The following is a 19,220-nucleotide window of genomic DNA, read 5'->3' on the forward strand; positions in this document are numbered from 1 at the left end:
TCTGATGACATGTAAAAAATGATTGTTTAATAAAATAATTGTAAAAGAATTTCTTTAAAATATTGATCTGATTATTTTTTCAAGACATTTCTCTTTCTTACTCTCAATATCCTATTCCTACTTTCATGAATGTTAAGAAGGATTTCACCTAAAGAAGCCGCTCTTATGCATCAGGAAAAGGGCAGTGATCTCTGAAGCTAGATGAAGCTGAATAAAGTCTGTCCTCTCAATACTGAGCTTCGTTGTTAAGATGCTGTGTGTTGGAAGACACATCCCTGAGATCTGCTGAGGGAAAGGAAGTACACTTTACCTTGAATTTGAACTCTGACTAAAGCTTGAGCCTGCGATTTTTAATGCTTTGGTAGAGAGAACATAAATAGCAAAGCCTAGGAGTTCAGCTTCTACCTGGAGCTTCACAATCTCTTCTGGACAGGTCCATCAGGTCTGGCTGTCCTCCCACGTTTGCAGGGAGGATTGATAGGGAACCAACACCAAGTTGAGGAGAAATCCGTTTCCTAGATTGAGGAGAATCTAGTCTTACAGAACTAGACACTATTCTGGGGCCTAAAGTACCAGCAGTTAGCTTTGGGAACATCAGAAGACACGAGGGTTCATGAGGGGCATTGTCAGCTGTGGAAGATGTAAGGCCACTTTACATAACCTCATAGGCAGTAAGCTTCTATATTCTACATTTACAGGAAAAAGAGCAAGGTACTCATAAATCAATTGCTTTTGGAAATGCATTTCCTTGATTAATTACAAATGGGGAGACATTGAATATAAAACAATACAAATTTATAATTAAAAAAAAAAACTTGGATAGTAAATAAAATAAATACCAGAGTTAGCTTTGAAACATGATAAACTTATAAAATACGCCATCCATATGTATCACACTGCTAAAAAAAAGTCCTAATCAATCCATTGATATTAAAGGAATAAATTAATAAAAGTGTTAGAAAAATTTGTCAGTAGACAATTGAGATGATTATAAAACATTTAATGTCTAGAGGGAAGGGCTCATGAGCAGATGGTCCTCTTTTATGTTAGCTGAACAATAGGAATGAAATGGAAGAAAGGCAGGGCCAGGAGGAGGTGGACAGTGATGAGCTCCAAAGTCATGCCAAGTCATCCCACACCTTCAGGAGAAAGAGGGCAGAAGGCAGGATGGCATTGGAGGACTTACTGGACTCACATCCTGCAGGGTTGCCATTGAGGTGCTGGTAGCCAAGGAGAAGAGTGAGAACATCATCAGTGACAACAGCCCAGGACAGTGAGGAACATAACTCAGGATAGCAGAGATCACAGGGGACAAATGCAGCAAGAGAACCCCTGGACCCTGAGAGGGAGGCAACTTCTTAGACGGGACTGGTTGACTGGTTAGGAGTTCAGACCTAGAATTTTTTATAGCTGTTCCCCACATTCCTCAGGCAGGAAGCCCCATCTCCTCCAGAGGCTCAAGGTAAGTGGAAACTAGATAAACATAAGTTATACTTTCATACATAACTTATGGGATAGTTTATGGGGCTGTCTTGTCTGTCAGTTTATTGGCAAACAACAGCAGTCTCTGCAAATCTGAATCACACAGAACTAAAATAGCCTTGGTTAATGCAACTTTTTGCTGTGATAGCAAGGTGTCACGGATTGAATTGTGTCCCCCAAAAAATATCTGTCAACTTGGCTGGGCCATGATTCCCAGCATTGTATAATTGTGTACCATTTCGTAATCTGATGCAATTTCCTTATGTGTTGTAAACTCCACCACTATGAAGTAATAAGATAGATTAGCAGCAGTTATACTGATGAGGTCTATAAGACTAGATAGTGTCTTAAGCCAATCTCTTTTGAGATATAAAAGAGAGAAACAAGCAGAGACACAGGGGAACCTCACACCACCAAAGCAGTGCTGGGAGCAGAGCGCGTCCTTTGGACCTGAGATTCTTGTGCTGAGATGCTCCCAGACCAAGGGAAGACTGATGAATCACAAAGACCTTCCTCCAGAGCTGACAGAGAGAGAAAGAAAGCCTTCTCCTGGAGCTGATGCCCTGAATTTAGACTTGTAGCCTATTAGACTGTGAGAGAATAAACTTCTCTTTGTTAAAGCCATCCACTTGTGGTATTTCTGTTACAGCAGCACTAGATGACTAAGACACAAGGAGAGAGTTGGTTTTGGGGTCTTCGACTCAAGTGTACTGGACATGATATTTGGAGGTCTCTGCTCAGTAAACTTCATTTATGAAATGCTTTGTACTCTTGGCAAAGTGAAATTGAGAACTCGGATTGTTATTTGCATAGTTTAAACCTCAAGTTCCCTTTTGCCTGAAAGTATCTGGATTTCCTTTCGACTTACATTGCCAACATTATTACCTCAATTTTCCCTTTCATTTTCTATGTAGAAAAGAGAAGTGCTATCATTATATGGAGCCTCAGTCAAAGGCAATGTGGCAGGAATTTTGAGGTTAGTTTCATCAGGGGTGTAACTGTATTAGCATTGCCCAAAGCGGAATCCATTACTGAATAAATAATCCTGCTGGTTTGGCTAATCAACTAGCACTGGAAGGTCCTGCGAGGGTTGTGTTTTGACAATTTCACTGCAACTCAGACTCAAAGTCATACAGGTCCTGAAGCTATTTCTCCTTGTGTCTGTAGTTTTGTAACTTTTTTTTTTTTTTTAACAGTAGTGAACAATTGACTAAAAGGAAAAATTACCCTAGAGGAAATGTAGTCAGTCATTTCTAGAAAGTATTTCCTATTTCGAAATTGGAAAATTAAAAACAAAACAACTGATTCGTTATTTAAAAGCCATTGTTTTGCCAACCCACGTTTTGTTGTTGTTAAAATGAGATGACAGAGAATGATGCAGGTGCCCTTTGTGCAAGAATTGAACCCAATTTGAATTGGGTTGAATTTGGAATTGAAATTGAATTGAAGCCCCTCTTGGCTTCTATACAGATAAATCATGGATGCTTCTTTTGACTCCACTGCACTCTCTACAACATAAAACAAAGGCAATTCATATCTTTCACCAAGCGATTCATCAAAACTTTACTGATTCGTTTCCATTTTGTCAATGGATATGTAAGGAGGGTTGCTTATTTCACAAAGCAATCATGTGTGCTCATTTGCGCATCGAGGACTTGATCAGAAATTCTCTTTAAAGTTACCATTGACACTGACATTACCATTAAACCCAAAGGACAGCACGGTTATTTAATAAACAGTTACAGAAATATTTCTAAGCTAAAGAAGTGTGCACACATTTGGCCTTGTATTCACTGTTGTATACAAACATAAGGACATTTACCTGGTTTCCACATATGACCAAATCTACATAACCCACTCCCCTGGGATGCTATTTTCATCAACCCATAGTAATACTCCTCAACCTTATCTTGCTTCTCTAGGTATAAGATTCAACTTGGTGGGAATTCTATGTAATTTTTTGTTTTGACATATACGCAATTTGAGTGAGTTAGCAAAAGGTAGAACATGGGGCTAGGACTAGAAAAGAGAGGCTGAAAGAAGAGTTAGAGATATGCATAACTTTCTTTTTTTATTCCTAAAATTTTCAAGCTTAGAGAAAAATGCCGAAATCAGCGTAACAATCACCTATGTTCTACCACCGAAGAGTAACAGATAAACATATTTTGTTTTAATTACTTTGGATATATAAAAATTTATTTATTTACGAATAAATTGAAATCCATTTGTCTTCCTCTCTAATTCTTTTCTCTCTGTGCCCAGAGGGAATCACTATCATAAAGTTGGCATGTCTCCTTCCCATCCATGTTTTTATATTTACTACATATGCGTATTTTCCAAATAACAAACAGTTTTAGTGTTATCATACTGTATACTGCCTTATCATGCTGTACACTTCTTTTACATCTTGTGTTTTGAAGTCAACAGCATGTTACTGAGATCTCTTCATTTTGATACAAATCAATTTCAGGGCTACCTCCTTACATTAATCTATTTGCTTATTACTAAGAGCTTAGCTGTTAACAAAAGGCCAGCATTTAGAATCCACAAGCTGTTCCTTGGAAACCTTATGGGACAGTTCTACTCTGTTCTAGAGGGGATGCTATGAGTCAAAATTGACTTACCAGCAACACATTTGGGCACCAATAACTGACTGCTTTAATTATTATTGCCTAACATTAATTTCTTTGTAACAGATCTTGATATCTTGCGGATATTGTGTAGATAAGGAAATTCTCCTCTTTTTGACCTTCAAAATTACTTGAGCTATTCTTGGATCTTTACTTTTATATATGGATTTTTAAATCTGATTGTCATGAGAAAATTTATGTTAGAAGTTTGAAATTTCATGGAACTTCTAGATTAATTGGGAGAAAATTGCTATATTTTGAGTACTGAGAGATTTTTCATCATTAATCATGGTCTATCTCTTCATTTAATCAAGTCTTTCTGCATTACCTTCAATTAAGCACTGTACTTTTCTCTATAAAAGTCAATCATTATTTCATACAACTTTTGTTGGATTTATTCCCAGGTATCACACATTTTGGTGGCTTTAGTAAATAAATTCTTTAAAAAAAACTGAACTTTCTTATTGCATACTGATGCCGGATATAAATATTAGTGACTTTTGTTTTTATATTTTACTTACCACCCATCAAGTTTAGGATCTGGACCTTCTGGCTGTTGCTCCCTTACCGAATTCAAAACCTCAGACCCTCTCAAGCTGTACAAAAGATACAATCAATGAAAATAAGCTAAAGGAGGCCCTAGGTCAAAGCTTTTATTCAAAGTATTCTTTACTTTTTCAGTAAAAATCATTGGTATTTTTATTTAATCACATTATATTTTCTCTACCCCTGAAATGGATAGATCTCTGGGTGGAACAAATGGTTAAGCACTTGGCTACTAACGGAAAGGCGGAAGGTTTAAATCCATTCAGAGGCCCCTGGAAAGAAAGCCCTGGTGATCCACTTTTGTAAGACCATATCCATTGAAAAATCTATGGAGCACAGCTCTGCTCTGAAAAATGTGTGAAAACCATGAGTCAGAATCGACTCAACAGCAACTGGTAACCTCTGAAATGGAGTTTTTTTTTTTGTTTTTTTTTAACTGTGGTAAAGGAGCCCTGATGTCACAGTGGTTAAAGTGATCAACTGCTGACCTAAGTGCCGGCAGTTTGAAACCACCAGGGCTCCACGGGAGAGAGATGTGGCAGTCCACTTCCATAGAGATTTATAGCCTTGGAAACCCTATGGGGTTGCTATGAGTCAGAATCAACTCAACGGCAGTGGGTTTGGGTTTTTTTTTTGGTTTATATATATATATGTATATAATACAATATTTGTCCCTTTGTGACTGCCTTATTTCAGTTAACATAATGTTAGGAATGATACTAAGTATCATTAGTCACTCGGACTAATACACATACTTGCACACATATATGTTATGTATGTATATATATGTATATGTGTGTATGTATCTATAGATATATATACACACCTCAAAAAACCAAACCCATTTCCATCAAGTCAATTCCAACTCATAGCGACCGTATAGGACAGAGTAGAACTGCCTGCCCCATAAGTTTCAAGGACTGGCTGGTGGATTCAAACTGCTGACCTTTTGGTTAGCAGCCATATCACTTACTTACCGAGCCACCAGGGCTCCACATATATATATAACAAAACATTTGCCTAATCTCTTAACCACTGGGCCACTAGGGCTCCATATATGTATATAAAGGAATATATATACATATATATATGACCCTAGAGGACATAGTAGAACTGCCCTATAGTATTTCCAAGAAGTGACTGGTGGGGACATTATAGAACTGCCCTATAGTGTTTCCAAGAAGTGACTGGTGGATTTGAACTGCTGACCTTTTGGGTAGCTGCCATGTCACTTACTTACTGGGCCACCAGGGCTCTCTCTTGCTCTCTCTCTATGTATACGTATATGTATGTATATAAAACAAAACATTTCCCACTTCAGTGTTTTTTGCACGTATGATTCAGTTACGTTAATTATGTTCATCATGTTGTGTAGCCATCACCACAATTCATTTCCAAGTTTTTCCATCACCCTTAACAGAAGCTCAGTGCCCCCTAAGTAATAACTTCCTTTTTCTTCCTTCCTCCTACCTCTGTTGTAGTTAGTTGCCTTCAAGTTGAGTTGATTCTGACTCATGACGAATGCATGTATGCAGAGAAGAAATGCTCCATAGGGCTTTCAAAGTTGTGACCTTTTGGAAGCAGATCACCAGGCTTGTCTTCCCAGGCACCTCTGGATGGGTTCAAACTACCAACTTTTCAGCTAGTAGTCGAACGCTTAACCATTTGAGCACTTCTGATGACCACTAATAAACTTTGGTCTTTATATATTTGCCTATTTTATATATTTCGTGTAAGTAGGATTATACAATATTTGTCTTTTTGTGACTGACTTACTTCACTCTGCATAATTTTTGGAATGGTGGTAAATAGCATTAGTCATTCAGAGAAGTAGTTTGTGTCATGAGGACTTCTGAAAATGTTATTAGCCCAAGCCCAGTTCTGAAAGTAAAAACTCTCTGCCTGGTGCGAGTAGGAAGGGTATTGATCAGAGGACACCACCACTGCCAACTCTTAACTAACCCTTGACCCCTCCTTAAGACTTCTAATTCAGAACTTGCAAGGTATTCAGAGTTCGTTTCAGGAAGCATAACAATCATGCAGCCACCACCAAAGCAGGAAACCCAAAGCTTTAGAGTTTACCTAACACCAAGGCATCTAGCCATGGGCAGGGCTCATTTCTATCACATGGGGACGCAAGGGGAAGAGGCAAGGGTGCAGCTTTGGTTGCTGCCTGGGTGACCCACAAAATGGCACTACCCTTCCTCTCCTCCTCTCTCTATGTATCTGAAGCTTTTGTTAACTGCTTCTGGGGTAACACTTTTCATCATAGTCTTACAAACTTTTGAAAAGAAACTATGTTGGAGGAATGTGTCAAGGAAGAGGGGAGGGGTAGCATGCATTCCTGGTATGCTTCTTAGCTTCTGGACAGAAGGCAGTTTCTCAAGGGTCCTTCAGTGCATATGTAGGCTTGGAGAACGTTGAAATGCTGGACTCCTACAGTCTTGGTGACCTCAGTCCTTGGGAGTGGGAGAAGGAGGATCAGGAGCAATGACACTCAGTTGTTGCCAAACATTGTCCGGGGTCTTTGTCTTTCAAGAGAGGATGAGTGTCCTGGGTGATCTTGATGCTTATGGTGTTGAAAATGTCTATGATCCAGGGAAAACTCCACACTGGAGCAATGTTAGGTATCACTGAGCTTGTTTTTGTAGGAAAACCACTGAGCTTACGTTAGTGAGTCTTGGTTTAAATGCTGGCTCTTCTGCTTATGAACCATGTTTCTTGAGGAAGTTACATAATTTCTCTGGGCTTCAGTTTCTTGTTATGTAAAATGGGAATAGTGTTACTACCTCTGGGGCTTTTACAAGAAGTAAGTGAGATCATGTCTGTGGATGGATTTGGTAAATATATAAATGTTAGTCACTACTAAGTTCTTTTATCAAACTTACCTCCTATTTTAAAAATTGCTTTCAGAGGCCTAGCTGGGGAGTGAAGATCTACCTCAGAACAGTGTGTTAGGAGCTGGAGAGAATGAGCCCACGTGGTGCATTTGTTACCTCTTCCTCCAGTAATGGTCCAAATCCAAGGGTCGTTGAACTGAAGAGCATGGGGGTGAAGGGGGCTCTATAGCAAAGAGCCCTTGCCCTTGGGTCACAGAGAGGTCGCTTATGGTGCTGAGATGACATATTTGTCCCTTCTAAAGAGAGAAAGTAGTGGAGAAATAGTGGGAAGGAATTGACAAGCTGATGGCCCAAGGTTGAGCCCCTCAGCCTACATATGCTGAGGAGACAGGTAGGAGTATTGGGACAGAAGACTGGGGACACTAGGTGGCCAGTAGTTATGATGGTTAGTTCTTGACTCAAGCATGTCATGTTTTATGCCTGCTTGATGACGACTTGTTGCTGGTTTTAATCCTTTCAGTTTGGGAGGGTATGGGGAAACATGTTACATTTACAAGCTGTTTCCTTCACAAATTTCTGCCTAGTGGAAAGTAGTCATTTACAAATGCCCCTCTTTTTCCATTTGAAAGGTAAATTTTACAAGGTGTTAAGGAAAAGTGGCAACTTACATTGCTTTTCCCATAGATTGTCAAGAACATCTGCATTATAGTTTCAAATTTCCTGACCACTTTGAAAGTTGAAGGAACTGTAAGTTATACTGAATTCCTCTCAAAAGCCTTATTTTAGGAATTAGTAACAATATCACTCTTTCTAGAAGCTTGGGAGTAATAAAATCTCTTTCTAGTAATTGAAATCTAAGTACTTATCTACCAGAGAATTATATATTTTAAGTTTTTAAAAATTATGTTCTACTCTTAAAAGAAATCAGAATTTTCAGCTTATATTAAATCTTTATATTGTAAGGTAATGCCAAAGGCCAAGCCTTCATAGGAGTTCAAATTCAACCTCATAGCTTTTTTTTTCAAATTTGTTTTTTTAATAGTAACATTAATTTATCTATGCATCATAATTTAGTCTCTCAGCCTCTTCCACTTTATAAACAATTTTTTTTATTTATACATAAGAGAAAGGAACAGGACTTTGTGTTTAGTAGAGGCTTTTGTATGAAATAACCTGGTAAGTGTATGTTATTATCCTAATTCTGTGTAGAGGAAATTAAATTATATTTTTACTTGAATATATTTGAAGCATAAGCTGCCTTCCAAGTTTGATTAATTAGCTAATTCATCTTGTGGAGTACCATTCTTGACCAGGTTTTTATTCACCACATGGGATATGGCAGAAATGAAGAGAATAAAAAATTCCAGATTTGATGCAGTTGATCAAAGTTCCTTATATATTACCTAGTATGTGTTAGCATGTGAGAACGGTGAAGGATGAAAAGCTGAACATTGATTATCAGGGATATTTGTCAGCATTGATATGCTTTTATAAATATTATACCATTAACAGACAGCACAGCAAACTATTAAAAACTTAATTTGACTGCATAAGAAAATTATAATTATTATACATAGCATATGTTTTAGATTATTTTTATTGTTAGTTTTTGTTTTAGTTATCTAGTGCTGCTTTAACAGAAATACCACAAGCGGATGGCTTTAACAAGCTGAAATTTATTCTGCCACAGTCCAGGAGGCTAGAAGTGTGAATTCAGGGCACCAGCTCCAGGGGAAGGCTTTCTCTCTCTGTTTGCTCGGGGGGAAGGTCCTTGTCAATAATATTCCCCTGGATCTAGGAGTTTCTCAGGGCAGGACCTGGGGTTCAAAGAATGTGCTCCACTCCCAGTTTTTCTTTCTTGGTGGTGGGAAGTTCCCCTCTCTCTGCTATCTTCCCTTTCCTTTTCTCTCTTATAAGATTAAAACGTGATGCAGGCCACACTGCATGGAAATTCCCCTTACATCAGGTCAGGGCTATGACCTGAGTAAGGGTGTTGCATCCCACCCTAATCCTCTTTAACATAACCAAATCTTACCTCATTAACCACAGGTAGAGATTAGGACTTACAGTACGTAGGACAATTACATCAGATCACAAAATGGAGGACAATCACACAATACTGGGAATCAGGGCCTAGCCAAGTTGACATATATTTTTGGGGGATGCAATTTAATCCATGATAGTTTTATTTAATTAAAAAAATAAGGATTGTTCACCTATATGAGATCAAACTGTCAACAATTACCTTAAAACAAAGATGAGACTACAAGGGGGCAGAGAATCAAAATTAATGGAAATGGAACAACCAGAGCAGAAATAATGAGAATGTTGTGAAGAATGTAACCAATGTCACTGAAAAACATGTGTAGAAATTGTTGAATGGGAACCTAAACTGCTGTGTAAACTTTCACCAAAAATGCAACAAAACATTATTTAAAAAAAACACAAAAACATGGACAAGCACGGCTAACTGCTTAACCCCAGCCTGAAAGCACAATAAAGGCAGCTAAAATAAATAAATAATTAAAAAACAAGATTTGTTTGTATTGGTTAGAGTTATGTTCAGCTGCAAGTAATAAGACACAAAATAGTAGTATTGTTATGTGCCTTCCGGTCAGTTGTGACTCATAGTGACCCTATATGATAAAGTAGAACTGCCCCATAGGGTTTCCTAGGCTGTAATCTTTATGGCAGCAGATAGCCAAGTATTTTCTCCCGTGGAGCGGCTGGTGGGTTCAAACTTTGAACCTTTTGGTTAGCAGCTTAATGCTTAACCATTGCGCCACTAAGGAGTTTCATGTAAAAGTCCAGGACTGGCATGGCAGCTCTACTCTATGAAGCCCACGGGGACCCAGGCTCCCTCTAGCTCACTGCTCTACCATTCCTGCTCTATACCCTTGTCCTCGTAGTCCAAAATGGAGAAAGCTCCAAAAAGGAAGTAAAGGGCATACGCCACCAATAATTTAAGGAAAGTTTCTGGAAGCTGCCTCAGAATACTTTCTCTTACATTGTATTGGCCAAAATTTGGTCATATTATCACACTACCTACAAGGGTATCTGGGAAATGCAGTCTTTACTGTGGGCGCCCAGCTAAACAACAGAGGGCTTGGGATACCCTTACGTTATGCAAATGGTATAGTCATTTACTTACAATTTTAAAATGTTAGGCTGATACCTTGATTTATGTGGATGTTTACAGTGTATCATTTTTAATAACAAAAGTATTAGATGCCACTTCAATGTTTCTAAATACAGAATTATTTAAATGTGTTATGGTACTTTTCTGTGATAATATGCAGACACTGAAAACCAGTTTCCAAAAAAACTTTTATCAAATGAGAAAATGCTTGAAGCAGTATATAGCATTGCATATATAATATGAGCTCACATAGAAAAAAAGATAGGAAAGAAATTGATGGAAATGTTAGCTATGAAAAAATAATTGGTTTTAATATCAGTCTTCTTAAACCACTTTCTGGATTTAATTTTTTTTTTTTGCAAAAATATCTAGATAATATAAACCAAAAAACAATCTTGCTTGTCTGGTAAATTTAGAGTTGAGGAAAGTGTTTTGTATACATTATTGAGATGATTGCATCAATTCTCCACTTTATTTAGTTTCATCTACTAAAAAAAAAAGTCTTTTGTCTCTAATAAACACACACAGACCAAGAAAACAAAAACCCAAATGTTTTCTGAGAGATAGTGAAAAAGCAACTGCTGTGTTTATTCCTAAACGATTGTAACATTTTACTCAATGGTCTTCAGTGCACAATGGCAGGGCATGAAGCAGATTCTGGAACTCTGGCTCCTTTTGACAGCAGTGAATGAGCTATCTGACTCCTTGTTTTTCATGTGTGCATTTGTTTCTCCCACATTACCAGCATTAGTTATGGTCACACAGCCAGGCTCATACAGAAAACAAGTTGTGCTCTGGAAAATGGTTGAAAAGCATCCTCATCTTCATTATGTCCACAACGAAATTAGGTCTGTCCATGCTTCCTGGAGTTCATGGCTGGAGTGTTTGAAAACAGCATTTAGAAATTTTCCCTCTCACCCTGAGAAAAAAATATCTATGCTAGCATTGTTATTTTTTTTTATTTTACAAATAATCTGTTTTCCCCTTGCCTTTTACAGCTGAGAAAAGCTACATGTAATGAATGCTATTTGTACATAAAGGCAATTTTCAGAATGAGTGTAATGCCACTGCCTGCTATTCTTGAGAGGAATAGCATGTGAAAGAGATATAGAAACTCTAGATTACCCCTTTCAGTTGAACACTGTCCGTATTTTGAAGTACACAAATAACTATTTTCTATACATTTTCACCTGACCCCCATCCTTCCACCAGAACAGTGATAATTGCTTTGTTGACTCTCTGTATTTCACCCACTACCAATTAAGTATCTCTTAGAACAGATGACCAGGACTCCATCGTAAGCACAAATGAAAAAAAAACAAAAAACCAGTTGCTGTTCTAGTTGATTCTGATTCATGGGGACCCCATGTGTGTCAGAGTAGAACTGTGTGCCATAGGGTTTTCAATGGCTGATTTTCAGAAGTAGATTGCCAGGCGTTTCTTCTGAGTTGCCTTGAGTGGACTTGAGCCTCCAACCTCTTGGTTAGCAGCCAAGAGTAATCATTTGCACCATTTACAAGGTCCAAATTCCAACAGGTCTGAGGAGAAAGGCTGCAGCAGTGTTCTTTCATTAGTTCTTTTCATGGCAGGATCTTTCCTCAAAACGACAACAAGAGGAAGTGCCTTTATACACACCCAGGGTTTGAAACAGTGCCTAGACGACTGTGTGGCTTTCCTCAGTTGTAAACCGTACAATTCAGAAGGATCACTTCTTGCCTCAGCTTAAAATGAGCATTTTTCTTTCCTCAGATAGGATTAAGGGAATAACTGAGCAAGGATAGCACATCAACTTGTATCTTTTTTTTTTTTTTCCGGTCAAAATTACATTCCCTACCTAAAGCCCTCGCTAAGTCTAAATGGAAGCCAGGAAGCAAAGAATAATGTGCTGTTTTAAATGTAGATGGAAAATAAGATGTTGCAACTAAATGTTAAAAACCACACCAAGATATATTCATTCCACTCTCACATTTAAATAATGCTCTCATTAAATAATTGTTCCAAAGGAACTGTCAAAATGAAAACAGTCAGTCATGGCTTTCCCTAGCTGAGCTCTGACAACTATAAAAGTCTAAGGCTCACAGTGAAGCTATGAAGAGTATTTTTTTTTAGATCTTTTGCAAAACATGAGTGAAACCTTATTTCTATCGGATTATTGGCAGAAAAATGAACAAGTTCTACAATATTGATCAAGTGAAGGTTTCTAGATGATGTTGATTATGCAGAGAGGGCCCAAGGAATCTGAACCATACGAGACAAAACTCAGTTTTAAGGGTCTTAGCATAAATTGCAAAGTTATAGGCATTATTGTTTTTCACTCTTACCCTATTTGCCATCTCTAGCTGTATTTTCTACACTCAGGGAGAATGTGAGACTCACTATGAGATGTATACCAGACCAAACCTGTTGCCGTCAAGTAGATTCTGACTCATAGTGACCCTATAGGACAGAGTAGAACTGCCCTCTAGGGTTTCCAAGGAGCAGCTGGTGGATGCCAACTTATGACCTTTTGACTAGCAGCCAAGCTCCTTAACCACTGTGTCGCCAAAGCTCCATGAGATGCACGAGCTCGCAAAGAAGCACTTAGAGCTCCTGGGGCCCTTGCTACGCTTGAAGTCACGGAATTGAGCACTTTGCTTGTCAAGCAGATCGCTCATTTCTGATACCTGATATCATCTGATGGCTGACCTTGGTCTGAAGTAAAGAGAAATGGTATTGGACACTTGTAATAACTCCAGAACGGTGGTCCTTGAAAAGTAGTTCCCCGACTAGCACCATCAGTATTACCTGGGAACTTGTTAAAAATTCAGTTTCTCAGGACCTAGTCCAGACCGACTCAGTCAGAAACTCAGGGGGGTGGAGCTCCATATTTTGTGTTAAACAAGTCTTCCAGGTGATTCTGACATGTGCTAAAGTTTGAGAGCAATTGCTGTAGAATCAGATTGAAGGAAATTCTACAAAGCCGAAAAGGATCCAAGACTGGTCATATCCACTCCACTCAGTGTCTAGGTCTGGAAGTGCACCTTCATTAAGAAGTCATTCTTTTCTGTTCCATACAGGATTTTAACCTGATTACATTTATCTGTCCCTTACTGCTCACCAGGGTTGATCTGGCCTGGCCGGTGCACAGTCTCTCCCTCATCACTCCTTATTTATTCTCTGGAGGCAGTAATCTATATGCTCAGATAAAGGAAGGTGGACTTTCCAGACTGAGGCTGTTCTTTGGTAGAAGATATACACATACCTGAATTCCTCTGTTGTTTTTTTCACACCCCCTTAAGGACAGAGAATGCTCCTGGACATGGAAGTTGTCTATGTATAGACTGTACAAATTGTGTCTCTGGCAACATTGTACAATACAAAAACATACACATTTTGGAATCAGACCCAATTTGAGTCATAGTTCTGTTGTCTGTTAGCTGCATGACCTTGGGAAGTCGTTTAATGTCTTTGATCTTCAGTTTCCTTATCTATGAAGTGAAGATGTTCATACCAACTTGTAGTGCTAACTTGAGGACTAGAAATAACACACGTATAGCAGCTAGTTTAAGGCCTGGCACACGTTGGTGTTAGACTTTCCACCTTGCCCAGCTCCCCTTGACTGTTGCACCTGTTCTTTGACGTTATTGTGACCTCTGATTTCTCAATTTGTCCCTAGTAGTGTGGTGGGAGGCTACATGCATGAGCTGGGGTTTCAGACTACCTGGGTTTGAATCCCATCTCTGAAACATACTCTGCAGTTTCCTCATCTATACAATGGGGAAATACTACAACCTTCCTTGACAAGTTATTTTAAGGGATAAGTGAGTATGAGGTGCTTATCAAATGATTGACATGCAGTTACTCTTATCTATTTTTGTTATCTTAAGTCCTCAGGCCTTTGTGACTTCACTTTTCCTCCTCATTTTGTTTGTTCCATAGCACGTAGTTCTTTGTGGAAAAAAATCATCTATTTATACACTCATTCATTCAGGGGTGGATTAACCAGTAAGCAAGGTACACATGGGCTTACAGTAAGCAAAGTATGCACAGGCTTAATTGTGTTCACTTACTAATCTGTAGTGTACAATTTCACACAAAAATGAGGTAAAAAACAGGTGAAAGTGTGCACTACAGGTTAGTAAATAAGCATAATTAAGCCCGTGCATACTTTGCTTACAGTAATCCCATGTGTACCTTGCTTATTGGGTAATCTGTCCCTGCATTCATTCATTGTGCAAACATTTTTGAGGATTTACTATGTAAAGAGACTTGAGCACAGATAGAGCTCCTATTTCATGCTTTTGAAGCACAGTTTGCATTTATCACTATTTCTTTAAATTAGATTCCTAATCTGTAAAATGGGGATAGTAATAATTCCTTCTGTATCTATGTTACCAGTTGCTGTCCAATTGATTCCAACTCATGGTGACCCCATGTGTGTCAGAGTAGGACTGTGCTCCATAGGGTTTTCAATGGCGGATTTTTTAAGAATTAGATTGCCAGGCCTTTCTTCCAAGGCTCCCTTGGGTGGACTCGAACTGCTAACCTTTCATTTATCAGCTGAGCACATTAACTGTTTGCACCACCCTGGAACTCCTGTATCTATGTTGTTGTTTTTGTTAGGTGCCGTTGAGTCGGTTCTGATTCATAGCAACCTTATAGTTAGAGTGTTGTAAATAAAATGAGGTAATAAATGTGATTCCAAAAACTGAAATTAAAAGCTTCAAGGCCATACACATATAATTGAACCACAAACACTTTTACAGATAACATACCATCATCAAGTTAAAGGAGTGCAGCTATTGCTTGTCCTTTCCAAACACATCCCCCAGCCTCCTACTTGTGTTTTCCCTACACTGTTAGTACAATGAGATGAAAGACAAGAGCAAATGATCAAACAAATAAGAAAATAAGTGAACAGAAGGACCACATTCACAAGATTGCTGTTATTTAAATATTGTGAATATAACTAAGTTTCCTTATTCGAAAGAACATTTATACTCTATCAATATTATACTCTGAAAACAAGAATCCCACTTATGAGCCTCATTCTAGGGTCACTGACTGCCATTTGAGCATCTATTTATTGGAGGAAGTGCTGGTCCATGCTGCCTAACTGCAGTGTTGAAGCCAACGAAGGCAAATCTGACAGTGTGTTAGGTTTCCTTTTCCATCGAGGGTGGTGATAGGGTCTTAAGTTTGTCTTGCTGCCTCTACAGCCCATTGCCACTGGATCTCTGGGTAGCTACCTGGACTTTTGTACATTCACCAGACTGCACTCTGTTATGTTACTTGTCACTTCTCATGCATGGACATCAGTTTGGATCCCTGACTTGGTCTCCACTTTTCTGACAACCTGTGTAGCCTTTTTCTCTGCCACTGTTGCTATGAGGTCCTGCTATAAACTGGAATCATAAGCTACAATGCTTCTTGACCAAAGGGATCGCTGGTGTTGGAAGACTTCTCTTTTGGGTCTATCTCTTCTCCTTCTTGGAATTTTATACCAACCCAGATCATATACAAGTCTGTCTGGTTTTGAATTTTAGATGGTTGGCCACCCCCAAGGGGTCCAGTGCATATGGGTTCCTATTCAGCTTACTTCTCTTATACTATAGTCTATTGAGCTGTCTCAGAATCTCTTACAGTGGGGTATGGCTGAGTATCTTTCAAAGAGAAAAAGAATCCTTTCAAACTTCCCTAGACAGCAATTTAAGAGGCCTTCAAATCATACAAATTCTAAGAAGGAAAGCAAAAACATGGTTAATTAAATGCTTAATCTTTATTATAGCTAGCATATTAATTTTAAGTAGTTTTAATTTATAGTATAGTACAATTTTATTTATGTGCAGCATGTATACTTTATAGCATAGAGTGTCCTCTCGTATAGTCAGTGTGCATAGGGTATTTATGCACATTTTATTGGACTCTGAAAGTAATTTTACTATTAAATATATGGAAGAATTTTACGAGTAATTTTATGACATTGTTGGCTTTAGGTAGTCTTACTTTTATGCCAAGTATCTTGTCAAGAACACAGTTTTCAATTTTAACATTGTGACTATGGGAAAATACATAAACACATTGCTTCCATGAACATCTGCTTGCTATAATTTCAATGAAGCTAATTGATGGAGACTCAGATTTTCTTGTTGCTTTAGAACTTCTTTCCCTCTGTTTTTTTCCTTTTGGAATTATGATTTTCCCTATGGTTATACTTACTGCTACCAAGTGGTGGCTGAGTCTTCACTATGAGTGAAGCACACGTTTCCTTGAGATACAGATTTTTCAGAAAACTAAAGTTCTTAAAAAGTACATGTGTGACCCAGCAATTCCAATCGCAGGTATATACCAAAGAAAGGAAAGCAGGAATACAAACAGAAACCTGTACACCAACTTTCATTGTCACACGTTTCACAATAGCCAGAAGTGGAAACAACTAGAATGTCCATCAACAGAAGAATGGATAAACAAAATGTGGTATATAAACACAATAGAATATTATGCAGCTGTAAAGAGAAATGAAGTCCTGATGCATACCACAACATAGATAAATTTAGAAAATATTATGCTGAATGAAATAACTCAGTTGCAAAAGATCAAATACTGTAGGATTTCACTTATATGAAATAAGCACATACATATAGAAAGAGAGAAAAGACCAAAATGGATGTCAGAAGAGACTCTGAAACTTGCTTTTGAAAGTAGAGTAGCTAAAGCAAATGGAAAAAACAATGAAGTAAAAGAGCTGAACAGAAGATTTCAAAGGGCAGCTTGAGAGGACAAAACAAACTATTACGATGAAATGTGCAAAGACCTGGAATTAGAAAACCAAAAGGTAAGAACATGCTAGGCATTTCTCAAGCTGAAAGAACTGAAGAAAAAATTCAAGCCTTGAGTTGCAATAGTAAAGGATTCTATAAGCAAAATATTGAACAATGCAGGAAGCATCAAAAGATGGAAGGAATACACAGAGTCAAAAAAAAAATTGGTCGATGTTGAACTATTTCAGGAGGCAGCATATGATCAAGAACTGATAGTACTGGAGGAAGAAGTCCAAGCTGCACTGAAGACATTGGTGAAAAACAAGGCTCCAGGAACTGACGGAATGCCAGTTGACATGTTTCAACAAACATATTTTATGCTGGAAGTGCTCACTCATCTATGCCAAGAAATTTGGAAGACAGCTACCTAGTCAACTGACTGGAAGGGATCCATATTTGTGCCCATTCCAAAGAAAGGTGATCTAACAGAATGTCAAAATCATTGAACAATATCAGTAACATCGCACCCAAGTAAAATTTTGGTTAGGATAATTCAAAAATGGTTGCAGCAATATATTGACAGGGAACTGCCAAAAATTCAAGCTGGGTTCAGAAGACACGGCACAAGGGATATAATTGCTGACGTCAGATGGATCTTGGCTGAAAGCAGAGACTACCAGAAAGAAGTTTACCTGTGTTTTACTGACTATGCAAAGGCATTCGACTATGTGGTTCATAACAAATTATGGATAACATTGCCAAGAATGAGAATTACAGAACACATAATTGTACTCATGAGGAACCTGTACACAGACCAAGAGGCAGTTATTCGAAGAGAACGAGGGGACACCGCGTGGTTTAGAATCAGGAAAGGTATGCTTCAGGGTTGTATCCTTTCACCAAACTTATTCAATCTGTATGCTGAGCAAATAATCTAGAAGCTTGACAATATGAAGAAGAACATGACATCAGGATTGGAGGAAAGCTCATTAACAAGCTGTGATATGCAGATGACACAACCTTGTTTACTGAAAACGAAGAGGACTTGAAGCAGTTACTGATGAAGATCAAAGACTACAGCCTTTAGTATGGATTACACCCTACATAAAGAAAACAAAAATCCTCACAACTGGACCAAGAAGCAACATCATGATAAATGGAGAAAAAACTGAAGTTATCAAGGATTTCATTTTACTTGGATCCACAAGCAATGCCCATGGAAGCCACAGTCCAGAAATCACATGACATACTGCATTGGGCAAATCTGCTGCAAAAGACCTTTAAAGTGTTCAAAAGCAAAGACGTCACTTTGAGAACTAAGGTGTGCTTGACCCAAGCCATGGTATTTTCAATCATCTGTGCACCTGACCCCAGCTGTAGTATTTTCAATCACTTCATATGCATGTGAAAGCTGAACATTGAATAAGGAAGGCCAAAGAAGAACTGATGCCTTTGAGTAATGACATTGGCAAAGAATATTGAATATACCGTGGACTGCAGAAGAATGAACAAAGCTGTCTTCGAAGAAGTACAGCTAGAATGGAGGATGGAGAGACTTTGTCTCACGTACTTTGGACATGTTATCAGGAGGGACCAGTCCCTGGAGAAGGACATCATACTAGTAAAGGGTCAGTGAAAAAGAGGAAGACCCTCAACTAGATGGATGAACACAGTGGTTGCAACAATGGGCTCAAACAAAGCAATGATTGTGAGGAAGGCACAGTATAGGGCAGTGTTTCGTTACGTTGTACATAGGGTCTCTAAGAGTTGGAACCAACTTGGAGGCACCTAACAACAACAACAAAATGCAGAAACCAAGATTTTTTTTTTTTGTACTTTAGAT

The sequence above is a fragment of the Trichechus manatus genome, unplaced genomic scaffold, assembly GCF_000243295.1.
Source record: "Trichechus manatus latirostris isolate Lorelei unplaced genomic scaffold, TriManLat1.0 scaffold00055, whole genome shotgun sequence".
NCBI classification, from domain to species: Eukaryota; Metazoa; Chordata; class Mammalia; order Sirenia; family Trichechidae; genus Trichechus; species Trichechus manatus.